A 15,684-nucleotide genomic window follows, 5' to 3' on the forward strand; every position below is an offset into this window, starting at 1 on the left:
CACAAAGGCAAGCGAAGCGAAACATGCAATAGCATTCCAGTGGATACCAGGGCATTTCAACATTCCTGACAACACAGCAGCCGATGAAGCAGCACGACAAGCGCACCTGAAAGATGATACGGCTCCGCTCCCAAAATCAAAGAATGAATTACGCTGCATTATAAGGACAACGTCTTTCAACATGTCTAGAAACACTTGGTTTGACCAGAATACTAAGAGCTCTGACTTATATCATATTGATCCATTTATTGAACTCAAATTTTCATTTTCATCAGATAGGACTATGGAAACGCTTATTCATCGATTAAAGCTAGGCACGGCCTACACAAAGCATTTCTTACACATAAATGGCCGAGCGGAAATCCCCGAATATGATTGTGGATTTGTAGATGAAGGTATATATCACCTCGTTCTAGATTGCCCACATCACGACTCACCAAGATGCCGACTTAAATCAGCGCTAAGTAAATTAGACCGCAGACCTTTCAGCTTAAGGAAACTTTTGGGCCCTTGGCCAACAACGGCCTTGCAGAAGAGCGCTTTAAAAGCACTAAACAGTTTTCTTGAAGACAGCGGCATCGTTGGACGTTATGAGTGCTTTCATTGTTCTGTTCATTTCAATGTCACTCTATATATGCATCTGTTTGGGAATTATGTTATGTTGACTGTTCTGTTGTGACTGTATGTGCTAATATATTTACACGATGTATATACCACCCGCTGCCTAGATAATGTGTTATTAGGCGACAGTATCCTTTGTACTTCTGATAATTTGGACTACATAAGTGTGGAGACATTTGCCATTTATATTGTATGTACCATGTGTTCCTTACGTCACAGTCTTCGTGTGGAAGCGTTGCGTTATAAGTTCTGATGCTTGTGTGAAAAGATTATTTCATATGTAACCGTGAACCCTGAATGATGTATGACGGAACCACCCAAGAGATAAGGAGTAGCCGGCGCCTTAAATTGCGCGCCAACACCTCCTTATATCATATCAATATAAAAAAGCTCCCTCACAGGCAGCCAGAAAGGCTGTCTTACGGAGGGACGATTATGAAAGAGTGTAGCATATGTCATATAGTTAATGGCATTAAAACACGGATGTTGAGGATTAGAGTGGACTTTCATAAAATATGTTTGGCTGATGTATGTTCTTTGCAGTTGAAGTGACCACTCATTTGATTCTGCATATAAACTTTCAATGGGACTTGTTCTGAAAGCTCCAGTGGCCAGTCGTATTCCTATATGGTGGACCGAATCTAGCATATTTATCGTGCTCGGGGCTGCAGAATGATAGATCAAGGCACCATAGTCCAACCGTGATCGAATGAGGCTCTTGTAAAGATTCATTAAACATTTCCTGTCGCTGCCCTATGTTGTGTGGGATAACACTTTAAGTTAGTTCATTGTTTCCAAGCATTTGACCTTGAGGTACCTTATGTGTGGAATAAAATTTAATTTAGAATCAAGTATGATGCCTAAGAAAGTGTGTTCTTTGTTAACAGGAATTCGCTGACCATACATTTCGATACTGTGTTCTGCAATGAGCCTTTTGTTTCTCGTGAAAAGCACGCAAGAACTCTTGTTGGTGTTCACTTTAAGTCGTTTTCTTCTGCACATTTGGACACTTTGTTCAAGCCCTGTTGTTCTTGCCTCTCACATACTGTATGGTTGCAGGATTTGAAACCTATCTGTAAGTAATCTACGTAAACAGAAAAAATGGCTGGCGGTAATGAAGCACGAAGGGTGTTCATTTTCACGATGAAGAGCGTGCAGCTAAGTACACCTCCTTCAGGTACACGAGTTTCTTGTATAAAAGGTCGCGACAATACATTGCCGACTTTCACGCGGAATGTACGACTGGACAAATAGCTTTCTATTAGGACGAGCATATTGCCACGGATGCCAATTCCAGACAAGTCTCTCAAGATTCCATAGCGCTACGTTGTGTCGTACGCCTTCTTCATATCAAGGAATACGGATAGGAAATGTTGTTTATGTAGAAAGGCGTCGCGAATGTTTCCCTCAATGCGCACAAGGTGATCGGTTGCGGACCGCCCTTCTCTGAAGCCACTCTGAAAGGGATCGAGCATATTGTTGAGTTCAAGGAAATGTACAAGTCTGCGGTTAACCATTTTTTCAAAAAGCTTACAAGCACAACTTGTAAGAGCTATCGGACGGTAACTTGCCGCCAAGGAAGGGTCTTTACCCTGCTTGAGAACAGGGAGCACAATCGCTTCTTTCAATGTGAATGGGAGGTATCCCGTAGCCCAAATAGCGTTGAAAACTGTGAGTAGTGTACGCATGGTGTTAGTATGTAAGTTTCTGATCATGTCATACATGACTCTATCAGATCCCGGTGCAGTGCTTTTGCATGTGTTCAAGGCAGCTCTCAACTCAGCAATACTAAAAGGCCGGTTATAAGGTTCATTCTGTCTGTATTTTCGTGTTATTGGCTTACGTTCTTCTATTTGTTTGTATTTCAAAAAGGATTGCGAATAATCGTTTGAACTCGACACGCTCTCAATGTGTTCCCCAAGTGAGTCTGCCTGTTCTTTCAGTGTTTCACATTGTGTGTTTACCAAAGGAAGTGAATATGTTTGTCACCCTTTTACCCTATTAACGCTGTTGCAGGCTTTCGCCTCATCTGTATACGAGTTCATACCGGATAAAAACTTCTGCCAACTCTCTTCTAGCCCGTTGGCGTGTTCCCCTTCCTTGCGATTTCACTTTCTTAAAGTTAAACAGATTCTCCGCACTGGGAGAGGCACGTAGCAACGCCCACGCTTTGTTCTGTTTCTTACGAGCGATCCTACAGTCATCGTTCCTCCATGGGACACGCCGTTTGCATGCCAAGCCATTTACTTGTGATCTACATTTAGTTGCGAGAGCTATTATGAAGGCTGTATATTATTCCGCAGCCACATCAATTCCTAACGAGGACATGTCATTCCATGAGATACAACTGAGAGTTCAGAATTTCTCCCAGTCAGCTGTATCAATCTTCCTCTTAGGAGCCTGTGGTGGATATTCGTTTTCTTTAGGTGTTCGTAGCAGTATGTGGGAGTACTCGCTTCCGTAAGGATTGTTTGTAACTTCCCATTCGAGTTCAGGCAGAATAGAAGGACAAACTATGCCGAGTTCAACTGAACAAATCATTTTGTTGGCAAGGCAGTAATATGTGGGTTCTTTCTTGTTCAGAATGCACGCACCAGAAGAGAAAAGAAATTGTTCAATAAGTCGTCCTCGCGCATCTATACGAGGGTCGCCCCACAGGAAGTTGTGTGCATTGAAATCACCAAGAACAATATAAGGTTCTGGCAATTCATCTATAAAGGACTCAAATTCATATTTGCAAAGTTTGTAATGGGGGGGGGGTTATATAAAGCGAGCAAATAGTGGTTAGATTGTTTAGCAAAACAACTCGAACCGCCACTGCTTCAAGGGCCGTTCGTAGCTGTAAATGTTGACACGCTATGTTCTTTTGAATTACAATTGCAACACCGCCCGATGATGCGATTACATCATCGCGGTCTTTGCGAAAAGTATCATATTGTCGAAGAAAGTTTGTGCGTTGTGATTGTAGGTGTGTTTCCTGTAGACACAGCACTTTTGGATTGTGTGTGTGGATGAGTTCTTGCACATCATCGAGGTTCCTAAGAAGACCTCTGACATTCCATTGAATAATTTGTGTATCCACTTTAAAAGTAAATTGGTGCTGTGTGCACGGAAACGGAAGTGATGCCTTAGATTACAGAGCTCTTTCGAGGCCCTGTAACCGGGGTTTTGCCCTTTGTGGAGCGTACCGCCGCTCCTTAGGCGTTTGGTGCGCCTTGAGGACAGGTGTAGTGTGCATTGCCTCTAGCGAGGCTCCGGACACGTGCTCTTGCGAGCGAGAAGTTTTCAGAGAGAGACCCGCATTGGAGGGCAAGACCCCTGCGCCCACCAGCCCGGAGGTCGATGGAGCTCCCTGAAAGATTTGGCTTCGCCGGCTGCTGCCAGCACTGGAAAGGGCCCGGGAGGTTGGGCGAGCCTCGGTTGCGCCCACGCTCGGGGTTGATGGTCCTTCCTGCTTGGTTGGCGGAGCAGCGCTAGCTGCAACCAACGGGTGGGGGGGGGGGCGCAGACGGCGTAACTGCCGACTCACTGTTTGTGTGTCGGACAGCCGCCGGAGGCCGTTGTGACGCTGCCCCCTGACGCGCCACTTCGGCAAAGCTTTTCTTTGGCAGGTAGCTACCCGCCTGCGTGCCTCTTTGAACGATATGTTTTTCTCAATTTTGATTGTGACTATTTATTTTTCTTTTTTCCATGATGGACAGGACCGCGAGTACGTGGCGCGTTCCCCATCACAGTTCACACAGTGTGGAGCGTTTTCGCATGTTTCAGAGGCATGGTCCCAGGAACGACATTTTGCACATGACTGCCGGCCTCGGCAGTTTTAGGAACTGTGGCCGAAACGTTGGCATTTGAAGCAGCGGAGAGGATTTGGAACATACGGCTTGACCCGTAGCATTACATAGCCGGCCTCGAATGTCTCAGGCAGAATGCTTGAGGAGAAAGTCAGTACAAAATGCTTGTTTTTTATATCCTTCCCGTCGCGCCTTAGCATGGTTCTTTTATCATTGATCACGTTTTGCTCACTCCAGCCTTCCAACAGTTCGGCTTTTGCTAGCTCCATCAAATCGTCGTCAGAAGCAACCCCACGGCTGGTGTTCATAGTTCAGTGTGGAGTTACTGTTGCTGCGATTTCCCCAAACGACTCAACTTTAGGAAGATTTTCAAACTGTTTCGGTTCGTGGAGTTCCAAAAGGAGGTCGCCGCTTGCCATTTTCGATGCTTTATAGCCTGTACCAAGAGTTTCAGTGAGATACTTAGACACGAGGAAAGGAGAAATCATTCTCATCGTCTTTTCAGGTTTGTTTGAATGAATTACATGGAATCGAGAGAAATTTGGCGGTTTGTTGCCGAGAAATTGGAAAATATCTTCGGTGCGCCCTCGTTTCTGAGGGATATCAGGTAGTCGAGGAAAAGAACTGGCCATTAGAAGTGTGGTGTTTTCGGCAGGGATGGCCGCCGCCCACCATGGAGCCCAACCAGAGGACGACACAGGACGGAAATATTCAGTTCTGCGCACGCCAGCGGTACAACCCCGCTATAACCGAATACATATACCCAAGACTGGATATAATGCACAAGGTTAACCCTCACTGCCTACGAAGCGGGAAGTAACACGAAAATAAAGCGAGGACCGGAAAGGTGGAAAGTGAGAAAAAGACGAAGGTTAGAGGAAGAGAGAGACAGGAAAAGGCAACTACCGATTTCCCCCGGGTGGGTCAGTCCGGGGGTGCCGTCTACGTGGAGCCGAGGACAAAGGGGTGTGTTGCCTCCGCCGAGGGGCCGTAAAGGTCCAAACACCCGGCATCGGCTCAACCCCCAGGATCCCCTTTTCCCTGGACACGGCTAAGCTACGCACAGTTAAACGCGGGAGGGTCCAGCCCTCGTGTGCTCGGTGCGTGGTATCGCAACACACCAAACGCCTGCTGACGCAGACGCCCCTGCGGGCCATGTTAGTGTTTAAGTGGTGTCCTAATTATCTGCATTTGTTCCAACAAAGTTGTCAAGATTACTTTCTTGTGCAGTGTTCCACTTATGAAACCGTCAGTAACTACTGAGTTGCTAACATGCATATGCATTTGTCACTATGCAGGTGGCACTCGGCTGTACCACTGCAGTGCTGCGGAAATTGCAGCACCAGCGGCTTTGCAAAAGCTGTTTAACAGCATGTCGGTATGTGCCAATTTAGAGTTATGTTGGCATGGGCTAGTATTATGGACCACTGCTACTCTGTATCGTGACAGATCCATAGATAAGTGATGTAATGGGCACAGCGAAAGCCTTTGAATATTTTACTATGGTACATAGAACGGCTCTCCGTTTCGTCACTGGAGGAGGGAAGAAGAGCATGCAGGCACTCCTGAATGCATATATATTTCAACACAAGAGAGGGACGTGTATATATATATATATATATATATATATATATATATATATATATATATATATATATATATATATATATATACGTACAATTAAACTAAAGGCAGGGAGGTTTCCCCTTTCATCTTGAATTGATTGTACAGCGTAAAAGTGCAACGCAGACCACAGAGAAGCACACATGATAACAGGTTTGATACACATGTTAATTCAGCAGACTTGATACTTCAGGTGTGCTATCTTCCCCAGGGGAAGGGAAAGGGGGGAATCAGCCAGAAAAAAAAGAGTGGAGTGGAAAAGCAAGGAATCGTACCAAAAACATGAGAAGCATTGCGCAGCCAGTATCACCAGCAGGACATAAAAAGCACTCTGATAAAATTACATACAGAACGTATTGTTTATTTCAATCAACTGAGATCACATGCAGTCATTATTCCAATCAAGTTGTTTCCTTATGTCATATAGGGGAATGATGTGGGCCCAAGAAACTGTTTAGAGCTGAAGGATTATGTTCCATGCTAGCCTCATTGCCTGCTTTTTTGTCATATTGTTATCAGGTGCTTGTGCTAAGGACAAAAAGAAAGAGTACGAGCTCGTTTCCTGATTCGCCATTCAACACAACATGTCTTTGACTGTATGTACATGCAGATGATCCATAGATGCAAATTATTCACTACAGTAGAATCTCGTTACAAGATACACTTGATTGTAAGAGATATTTGAAAATGGTTTGGTTGGTTTTTCGATGTTTGCCACATTAACAGCACTGTATAAAAGAGACACCTTTGTTACTACGGATGACTTTTTAAGCATTCACTACTTCAACGGGACACAACCCGGACACATTCACTTCATGCACGTTGTGTGCTCCGAAGGGCTTAAAGATCACACAATCCTCACACAAGTCAATTGTGCATGTCCCCTTAAGCATGAGCTAGAAAAGGAGGGCAACGAGGATAGTACATGGCAGAAAGTGTCGGCAGTTGAAGCTGACAAGCGTCTAAGTGCACCTCAAAAGTACGGCGAGCAATAAGGAGGCTTGCGAAGTGAAGTGATAAACTTCCAGAAGTAGGGAAGGAAGCTAACACAATCTACTGTCACTAAAAAAGCTGTGTGTCTTCTTTAAAGAGCACCTAAACCACAGAGTTTGAAATTTAGTTGCGGTGTTGGATTTGTACACAATAAGGCAACAAACACGTAGCCACGAGAATTTTTTGAAATGGTGCAGTAATAGTGGAGTTACGTGTGTTTATCAAAAAGTAGTCCCCGCTCATTTCACTCTTTCATCTGGTACGTGCCATCTGGGCAGTATCGTCTTTGCCTCGCCTAGTACACAAGACCATCACCAACAAGGTCTGTTGCTGCCATGCTGGCTTGTCGTACTGCGAGGCGTGGCGCTAATGACCTCGCCAATACAATGGAACCGTATGGTGACTCGTGTTGAAGAGCCTCGTAGGGAGATCCTTCTGTCGACATTTCTGTTCTTTGCCCCCATTGGGTGCCCACAATGGCAACGCGAGCAACGCCACGAGGAAGAAGGAGTGTGTGTATTTGCTTGCAGGCCTTGTTGGCAGTCGTACACTTTCGTTCGACCAATCGACAGCACTGGAAACTATTGACATCATCAGAGACAGCCTGGTGACGTCAGGACAAACTGGGGGGTGCAGGATAGGTGCGGAGAGGCGCATGGGGTTGTTTTCTTCATATTGTGGTGCTCCCGCAGTGCTACGCACTGTGGAATATGGTATCGGCGATCGTTACGGCATTCTGATTTCGATACGCGTGTTTACTTGAAATGTTAAAAAATATTGAGAGGTGGTTTAGGGGCCCTCTAAACTACCCTGAGGAATTGTTCCTTCAGATTTATGTAAACATACTTTAGTGATGATGATAATAAGGTCATCTAGTCTGGCTCCTGAGTGTTTTAAAATTTTTGGTTTTAAGACACATGTTTCCCGTTCCTGTTGAGTATTTCTTCTAATGAGGCTGTACTGTAACGTGCACACACAATTGTTTAACTCCAGCTGCAAGTATTTTTCATTAACCCTGGTCGCTGATGTGCTGCACTTGTGGTTAGGTTTTGATGTTCGTATTTTTAGAGCTATGTTTATTAATTCAGGCTATTCTAATTCGTTTTTCGATGCAGGAGACAATGCCCACGAATTATTGGCCCTGATGACGAGCGCCCTCAAGGGGCAAACGACGTCTTTGTTGCAGAAGTTAGCCCGATACCACCTCAAGTTACCATCACAGATGACACGGCAGCAATAGATACAGAGACTGCCGTGCCTACTGCAACTGCAACAGTGTACGAGGCAAGCAGCAGCGCGTAAACATCAGCAGCAGTGTCAGAAGGAACTGCACCAGGCCTGGTAGGGCAACATATGTGCTACCAATGCGACGTTTTGTGGAGTGCATACAACTCATTTGCTCAATTGTCACCATGACTCTGAGCCAGTGTTCTTGTGCAGCAAGTGGAAGATTATGTTTGGTGTTATGCCACAGTACAAGCTGCACTTTAACAGATGCAAACCTCTAACAATTATTGCCTCCCTGGCCAGCCCACATAGTCACAACAATGCGGAACGCATGGTGGGACACACCTCTCCCCCATTAGAAGGTAGCAGAAAGACTCTCAGTGTTGTTGCTTGATTAACTGGTCTTTGTAGGGAACTAGAAGGGCAACACAGATGTCAGAATAATATTGTTGGTGTTGAAGAGGTAAAAAGATGTTTGATGCAGCTGAAGTCCCAACTAATATTGAGCGAATCAAAAGCAACCACATGAGAAAGAAACACTATGGAAATTTATGTATCTATGTGCTGCAACCTTGTAAAACTCACGGGGAATGTAGACTTACGTTGCGAGGTTTGCAGACCACATTCGAAATTTGCTAAGGCACCCAAACATTGTTTACTATGTAAGGAAGCCCTGCAGAATGCAGACTGACTCTGTGCTTAGTGACTTTTGGGATGGAACAAGATTTCATTCACATCCAATTCTTAACAAATACAAAGACATTTTGTTCTTTTCAATCTGTATTATGATGACTGAACTTGCCAACCCGATCGTAGAAAAACAGGCAGATTGGGCAAGCTCAGTGTATTTTATTTCACAATCTGAAACCTGCCACCTTCTCAGCGTTCTAAACTGTCTGGCATCTTTTTGAGGGGTTACTTACACCGCTGAATTAGTTTTTTTTTACTCTAGTCGGTTCAAGTGGCTGTTGGACAAGCTGGCCCTTTTGACAAGGAGAGGCTCACCGTGTTGCTACGAGCCTCACTAAACGAATGAAAAATGAACCCTCCAACTTGCTTGCCATGCTACTTCCTAAATGAGAACATTGTAAGTCTCAAGCTAAGGCTCAACTACTCTTGCATGTCTAATATCAAGTCACAGAGGCTCTCTCCCTTGGTTTGCTTTTTGTAAGGGGCCAATTCCATGAATACAAATCTTACTAATAACCGAAGCTGGAAAAATATATGTGCATCAGTATCTATGAGTGACATACCTGTACAATCTGTAGAAACATTCGCCTTATTCTTATGTAACAGCAAACGGAAGTCCTCGTGAAAGTAAATATCTTGTGAAATGACTCCCATCAGCCGCATCGGTTAGTTGCAAGGGGGTTGTGGGGAACAGAGTTTTTAATGTAGTGGTGGCAAGGGACATTGTGTTGATAGTGTGAGAGTGCGATTGGCGATTTCTATGTGCCTCAGTTAGTCTTAATGAAGTCACGGAAATGCACCTCATAGTGGCCAGCTGTCATGCCCTCATACTTTTGGTGATGGCGGTAGTGCCTCCCATTTCATTGGAGAATGTGCCAGATAGCAGATGAGTGGTGTACATCTGTTCTTCTTGGGTCTAGGAGCATGGTTAAGGCTTGTTCAATCAGAGGTGCTGACGCATCACCTCATTGCGCTATTTCGTACCTGCGTCTGCTATTGGTGAATTGTGGCTCAATACATATATAGACTCAAACTTACTGTCGTAAGTCACTTCATGCTCTCTGTAGTTTCACCGAGGCGAAGAAGTGACTCAAGAAAACACTCTTGAGTGGTCATTGGTGGCACACATAAGTGATGCATGCTCCCTAGACATGACCAAGCTCTTTAACTACACATTGCACGAGGGAAACAAGGGTATCAATGCAGACACATTGTATTTGCCACAGTACTGACATTCTTCAGGCACTCTGGCAATATCCTCCGCAAGCTCCTAGATGGAAGATAGACACAGCCGACTGGGAGAAATTTCGAACTCTCACTAACATCTCATGGACCAACATGTCTTCTTTAGAAATTGATGCTGCTGTGGAGTATCTTACATCATTCATAATAGATGCCGCATCAAAATGCATATCCGAAGTGAGTGGTCTGGCATGCAAACAACGTGTACTGTGGTGGAACAGCGAATGTAGGATTACCCGCAAGAATCAGAACAAGGCGTGGGGGTTGCTACGCGCTTCTCTCACTGCCGATAATCTTATGAACTTTAAAAAAATAAAGTCCCAAGGCAGGCGAACCCGCCGACAGGCCAGAAGAGAAAGCTGGCACAAGTTTTTATCGAGTATTAACTCGTTTAGGGATGAGGCCAAAGCCTGGAACAGAGTTAACAGGATTAGAGGGCGGCAAACATATCCACTCCCCCTGGTAAACACACAGGGCTATACACTGCAAGACCAGGCAGACTCACTTGGGGAATATTTTGAGAGCGTGTCAAGTCCAACAAATTATACACAATCCTTTCTCAAATAGAAACAAACAGAAAAACCTAAGCCATTAACAAGAAAAGGTCGAGAGAATGAGCCTTACAACCGTCCTTTTTGTATTGCCGAATTGAGAGCTTCCTTGAGCGCATGCAACAGCTCCGCACGAGGATCTGATGGAATCATGTATGAAATGCTCAAAAACTTACACAATGACACGCAGGTTATAATACTCACACTTTTCAACACCATTTGGGATGCAGGGTACCTTCCAACCGCATGGAAGGAAGCCGTTGTGGTCCCTGTTTTGAAACAAGGCAAGGACCCTTCCTCAGTGGCAAGTTACCGCCCGATAGCCCTCACAAGTTGCATTTGTAAGGTGTATGAAAAAAATGATTAATCAGCGACTCATTCATTTCCTTGAACTGAGCAAAATCCTTGATCCTTATCAGTGCGGCTTCCGAGAAGGGCGCTCCACAACTGACCATCTTGTACGTGTAGAAGCAAATATCCGGGACGCATTTGTACACAAACAATTCTTCTTATCCATATTCCTCGATATGGAGAAGCCGTACGATACGACGTGGCGTTACGGAATCTTAAGAGACTTGTCAGAAATGGGCATCCATGGTAATATGCTAAACCTAATAAAAAGCTATCTGTCCATTCGTACCTTCCCGGTAAAAGTCGGTAATCTACTTTCGCGTCCTTTTACGCAAGAAACAGGTGTACCCCAAGGAGGCGTGCTCAGCTGCACACTCTTCATCGTGAAAATGAACGCGCTTCGCGCTTCATTACCACCGGCAATCTTTTATTTTGTCTACGTGGATGACATGCAAACAGCTTTCAAATCCTGTAACCTCGCAGTGTGCGAGAGACAGGTACAGCATGGCCTGAACAAAGTCTCGATGTGGGCAGACAAGAATGGATTTAAGATCAATCCTAACAAAAGCTCTTGTATTCTTTTTACAAGAAAGAGAGGCCTGGTTCCAGATCCTTCCTTAGAACTGTGTGGACAACGAATACCTATCAGCAAAGAGCACAAATTCCTAGTTATCATACTTGACTACAGACTCACTTTTATTCCACACATTAAATATCTAAAAGAAAGATGTCTAAAAACAATGAACTTAATGAAACTTCTATCCCAGACTACATGGGGTAGTGACAGGAAGTGTTTAATGAACCTATACACGAGCCTAATTGGGTCTCGATTGGATTATGGTGCTGTAGTATATAACTCTGCCGCCTCGAGCGCGCTAAAGATGCTAGACCCAGTGCACCATCTAGGAATCCGACTGGCCACTGGTGCTTTCAGAACAAGTCCCATACAAAGTCTATATGTAAAATCAAATGAGTGGTCACTACATCTGCAGAGAACATACATCAGCCAAACATATTTTCTGAAAGTCCACTCAAATCCTCAACATACGTGCTTTAATACTGTTAATGACATATGCTACACTCCTTCGCAATCGTCCCTCCGTAAGACAGCCTTTCTCGCTGCCTGTGAGGGAGCTTAGTGAAGAAATGCATGTTCCACTCCTCGAGCTTCGCTTAATGCATCCAGCCAAGCTGCTACCTCCTTGGGAGTGGCAGCTGATACAATGCGACACATCTTTCATACGAGTTACAAAGCACGCTCCTGAGGCCGAAATCAGAATGCATTTCCTAGAACTCCAGCACAAGCATTCCTGTGCAGAGTTCTACACAGACGCTTCAAACTCAAATGCCGGGGTATCCTATGCGGCCGTCGGCCCATCCTTCTCGTAATCCGACGTACTGCATCCGGAAACAAGCATATTTACGGCCGAGGCATACGCATTACTCTCTGCTGTGAAGCATATAAGAAAATCGACACATCCAAAAGCAACGATCTATACAGACTCCCTAAGCGTCGTGAAGGCGTTAATCACATTCAGCAAACATAAAAATCCCGTATTTAATGAACTCTATTCCGTCTTATGTAAAGCGTACTCATCTAAGCAGCATATCATAATATGCTGGGTACCTGGCCATAGGGGAATTGAAGGCAACGTTCTGGCGGACGAGATGGCCACGTCGATCGCATCGCGAGCCGCTAATCCCACCGCTGAGGTGCCTGTCACAGATCTGAGGCCTTTCTTGCGAAGGAAGCTGCGAGCCCACTGGCAACACATGTGGGACGCGGAAATGGATAATAAGCTCCACCTGGTAAAGCCACAGTTAGGATTCTGGCCCTCTACTACAATATCACGCCGAACAGATGTCCTGTTCTGTCGTCTAAGAATAGGACACACATTTGGGACCGATAACTTTCTGCTCACCGGTATTGAGCCTCCAACCTGTGGTAGATGCGGGGAGAGGCTGACCGTACTCCACGTCCTCCTGGAGTGTCGGGAAGTCGAATCTCAGAGAAAGAGACATTTTTCCTTAGTTACCGATAGCACATTCCCCTTCATCCTGCGATGTTTCTTGGTCCAGAACCGCTTTTTAATACAGACACAGTCCTAGGTTTTCTCAGAGATGTGGTCTTACATGTTATTAGTTCCATGCATTCGTAGCGCCTCCTCTCTCCAGAGGATGCCACTGCGTTAATTGTTTTGCATAGCACATGCCTCCAGGCCTTTGTGTTTTCAAGGGCTCTAAGGAGGCAGTAATGCTCTAGCATTTTTTATAATCTGATATATTTTACCCATCGTACCATTCTTTTTAAATGCATCGAAATGTTCATAGTCCAAGTCATATGTCATCGCCATAATTTCACTACACAGATTTTACGCACTTTACAGCGTATATCTTAAGGCCCCTTTACAGCCACGTCACACCAATTTCATAGTAATCCTAGTGACACTGCACACCCACTACCACAGACATGGCTCTCTTTGGCCATTTCTGGCCCTTACACCATAAAACCCCATACATCATCATAAAATGCTGGTGCTCCACGTCTTAGCTTACCGGGGTGAACTCTGTTGGTGAGGTGCACTTGCCACGCAATTTGCCCAAATCTTGTATTTTGTATATTATTTGGTGCGACGAACGAGGCCTGCTTCGCACAAGGTGCGACCATTCTCAAAAAGAGGCACACGAAACTGCATTTTCTGGCACGTCGGGCCTTAAAACCCGCAATGCGAAATCACTGGAAGCACCATGAGGGCATTCGCCTCGCCGTCTGCTTCACATGCCTCTGTCGTCTGCTGTTCGCGACGCTGTTCGCCCACACGTGATTGATGCGCCACTGCCGCCTTACGACGGCTACCCGTTGTCTATGGGGAAGACGTCGCAATGCTTTCGCATTCATCGACGTAGGTATAGCTAAATGCCTTGGACTTTCTTTTCTTTCAAGCGAAGTAATACAGTGTACCTACTTACGAGAAAGGGCGAAGAATTAGGCAATCAATAGTTTCACCCTAAATTATTAGAACTGAATTTTATACGGTGGCGTTAGCATTGTGGAAGGTGCACTATTCTGAATTTTTTCAGGTACCTCTAGACTATATAGCATACCTGTCCTTCAGGTACCGAGTGTGAAAACACACTCAATATTTTCTATTTCATATTACATTGCAGCAGCGCCGCCGCGCCGCAGCGTTCGAAGCGGCTAGTTGACATAGCGAAGAGTGGCACCTCATCGCTCGAGCTGCCGCAGTCTGAGCAGGCGAACGCACTGAGGAGTTTTATTCCAGAATGCGGAACTTTTCAACCGTTGCCTTTACCGTTTTCTGTAGTTTGTTTTGTGAAGACCAGCCGTGGAATTTCTGACGTGTATTTCTCTATCATTTGCGGAGCGCAACCTGCCTTACGCGTCATTTTTCTTACGTAAGTAGTCCCCGCCACTTTCACCCATCTCGTGTGCAATTATTTATAGCGCGTTGTAGGCGGCGAATTCTGGTGGTAAGTTCCGCAATAAAGGCTGCTTTATTTTAATTGCAGTTTCTTATATTCTTTCAATCACATGTTTACGTTCGCGCACGTATCTTTTATTGCTTATTTGTGTATTGAAGTTTCCGAAAGCTGTCTGAAATTCCGTTGTGAAGTTCCGTTCACTGGTGGTCCTTAGGATGACAAGTTACCGCGGTTGAAAAGAGGCGGAATCTGGTAAATCTCCTGCATTGTTTCTCTAAACACATTACGCTGTTATTGTTTCTCAACTTGTAGCCACCTTCTCCCATGTGCATTATATCGGAATCCTTTTCCGCGTGTTGTACGTTTCGAAATTTAACTCTCGGAGAGAAATGGACGACGGCGAAACCTTTATTGTACACATCTGTCGGATCTCCTGATTTACGGCTATTGCTGGCTACATCGATCGTATCGCGCTCTGTGTTCGCCATTAGCTTGGAAGCCTGAGCGCCACACGCTTATAGTCCTATGATGTGTGCATCGGTAAAAGTTAGAAGCCCCAAATTTTGCTCTTTGTACATGGACGCGCTTATGGGGTTAACGCGGGCTCTCTATAAAAAAAAAATTGAGGGCGAACATTGTGATTCATGCTACACTGTTATTCGTGAGGAATAATTTTTCCCTGTTTTCTCCTTGTTGAGCGTTCCCGTTTTGCGGGGAAGGATGAGGCGTGCTACAATCTTCTTTGCATAGCCTCGGGATTGTTCAATCGACGCTCTTTGAAGGATCACTCCTAGAAAGCGTGGCGTCCATCGACACACAATAATTATGGAGAAAACCGCGCGTGAACGAAATGCGTCCATGCGGGTGTGACTTCAGACGCCGAGGTGCTGCCAACCACGCCGCACCGGGGTATGATGATAATTACCAGGCGGTACCAGTGATCTCCGCCACTCTACAAGAAACGAAGGTTTAAAAATCGCAGTAGTTAAAGGTGCCTCGCTGCATGCCTCATTTATGACCATCCTCGGCGAAATCAATGAAAGTTACTCCCCATGCGGTAGTGAACACTTTCTTCCGTCATGATGGTTTTAGTAGATCCGTTCACAAATGGTCCGCTTCTCCACAAAGGTTTACCACAAAGGTACACGGTC

Source organism: Dermacentor albipictus, chromosome 4, assembly GCF_038994185.2.
Source record: "Dermacentor albipictus isolate Rhodes 1998 colony chromosome 4, USDA_Dalb.pri_finalv2, whole genome shotgun sequence".
Lineage (NCBI taxonomy): Eukaryota > Metazoa > Arthropoda > Arachnida > Ixodida > Ixodidae > Dermacentor > Dermacentor albipictus.